We start from the raw sequence: 2,732 nt of genomic DNA, 5'->3' as shown, positions 1-2,732 counted from the left end.
CTTGAAGGCTGGTGTTGATCTATAAGAGAATGTTTTTAACGATAAGTGTCGATAGCTTTGGAAGCTTTACAAGGATATGTTGGTAAGTCGTTGGGTGATGTCGTATGAATAAACTAGTAAAAACTGCAAATGAGAAAATATGTTGATCAGTTGGATAATTGAGTCGAAGTAATTGATGTCTTAATCCACAAAACCTCTGAGTCTTTCGGCTGAGGAAAGGAAGAGTGCGACCATTGTGACGGATAGATAAGTTTTATAGCTTCAGTGAAAGTGGATTGCTCTTTGAGATGTGCGGTTGGTCTCTCAAAGGTTGATTATATTACATTGGACCTGACTGGATGGAAACGAAAAGTGAACGAAGTGCGTTCATGATGAAGTTCTGACTTCAAAAGTCTGGCTGTTTGCTTCATCTGGTTCAGTTTTTGTGTAACGGTTTACGATGCTGGAGTGCCAATTTACTCGAGGGATATCGAAGGGTAATTGACCATCCTTGTGCTGGTGCATCCGGCTTGTCAGACGGTTTTACATAGCCTCAGGCTCCAGGGAAGCAATCATATCGTCATAGGCCAAACCTATGAAAGGCCTTCTAAGAAGTTCAACCTAGCCAGAACAGGTGGCGGTGAAGCGATTACCTGAACCAGGACCGGCTAAATTCATGAAAGCTATCTGATTCCCGCTCTCATGGTCATCGTCAACACTTAGAAACACGGTCATTTGAAGTGAGATGCGGCAGCAGAGCGGCTGGCACGATGTCATGTGCTCAGCACCTAGACTAAAACTCGCCAAGAATTCTCATCCAAAATATCATCTAGCGTCTATGTAAGACTGCCAAAGGCGCACAGACTCAGTCATTTGAATTGAGATGGGGTGTTTTTATACGAGCATCACAAGAGATATACAAAACAGAAACAAACACGAACGAGCCAGTTTTTACTTGACCATTTTACCACCCTGCCATCGTACTTGGCAAAAGATGGGCCACCTTCTACCAATGGTGCCAGATTCCAAGCAAGGACATATAACCAGATTTGACCTCGGATTGTTTCTTTTGGTTATACCCGATTTGCCTGGCATGAGTCCCTGAAACTTCCATGAGTTCTACGCTGATCCCACAAGAAGGCAAATTTTCAAAACGAATATGTGACCTTCACGATCGCCGTTCGTCCTTGTTGAAGGCGGTCTAGAATACCCGACGAGACAACTGCTTGCTATGGCATCCTATGGCATCACCCTCTCGGGTCACATGAGATACTCGAAGTGCACAACAGATAAAATGTTCATCAAGCAGTCTAGGCATACGATTTTTATCCCACATACTTTTGGTGATGACCTCGTTGCGCAAAGCTCCCGTGTATACTGTGCGTGTCTGGATCCTTTGCGCTCATTAGAGACCAGGCGCAGAATTCCTTGGCTTTTTTATTACTAAAATGACTCGGTTTTCCAATCACATTCACGTCTCAAAATTGGGTTATTTATCCAATTGAGACGCCATATATACCACGCCATATATAACCAACCCCAGCAAATTGCTTGTTTCCTTCTTGTCGTGCCTCGCATAGCTCCAGTGAGGCACAAAATCATCCATTAATCTATGGAAAATGTATTCCTCAACACCTTAGTCCGGGTGCCTCTCATTGCATAGGAAGGAGACAGAAAGGTGGATTTCTAGAGGTTCAAATCTCCTTATATCATCCCTGTCTAATGTTCAGGATTTTGCCCGTTTGAGATTCTCTCACAATAATCAAACTCTACACGCTCCAATTCTTGTTGATACTTGCTTGACCTTACTTGACAGAATCCATTCCGTCATTACCACAACTACCCTTCAACAATCACGGCAACAATCTTCAATCAAAACCCTTTTTCATTCCAAACCTGAAAAATATTGAAGATGGACGCCAGACTAATCAAACAAAGGTTATAAGGCTGAGAGAAAAGTACTAGCTAGTAACTAGTAAGACAATTAGTCTTAGTGACCAAGAGAGCAAGCAATAGCAAACCCGCTCGAATAGAAGAGTAGAAATTGGTAAAGAAAAAGAATATAAAGTGGCAAAAGTGTTATGACCCAACGGCGCAACAGGGACTGAGGAGAGAGCGAGAAGGTGCTAATAGCGTAGTAACTAGATTGCAGTGTGAGGTCTAAGCATACTACGACAACAGAGATGAAAAGGTCTGCTCTACTCAGTAGTAGCATAACGCGGTATAAGGATCACGCGTACGCTCATTACAGTATTCCCCCTTTAAGGCCCAGACTCCTCTTGCTGTCCTGCCTTCTTCCCCCGGGTCAGCGTTAAAAAACCCAGTGGGAAAAAGCTTGACCCACTCTCACTTTCTCCGTGACCTCTTGTAGTTATTAGCTGCTGATGGAAACCTTTGATGAAATAACCTTATCAATTCTTGAGCGTTTTTCAAATTTGCCTCCGGTTCCCACGAGTCATCTTCTTTTCCATACCCCTTCCAGCTAATTAAATACTCTAATTTGTTATACCTCTTTCTACAGTCCAAAATTGAATCTATCTCCCATTCTTTCTCTCCTTGAATTTGAATTGGCGGTGGTGGGGTGACTCTTCTTGATTTGATGCCATCTGGTTCGAATTTCCTCAAGACTGATACGTGAAAAACAGGGTGACTCCTTTCATTGTCAGCGGTAATTTCAATTTATAAGCAGAAAGAGAATCTGTTGACGATACTAATGTCCCACCACCGTGATCACTTAGGACTAGCCTGTAGTT

Source organism: Melampsora larici-populina (genome assembly GCF_000204055.1).
Source record: "Melampsora larici-populina 98AG31 unplaced genomic scaffold MELLAscaffold_19, whole genome shotgun sequence".
In the NCBI taxonomy this organism is placed as follows: Eukaryota; Fungi; Basidiomycota; class Pucciniomycetes; order Pucciniales; family Melampsoraceae; genus Melampsora; species Melampsora laricis-populina.
The sequence above is the reverse complement of the archived record's forward strand: the minus strand, read 5'-3'. Positions refer to the sequence as shown.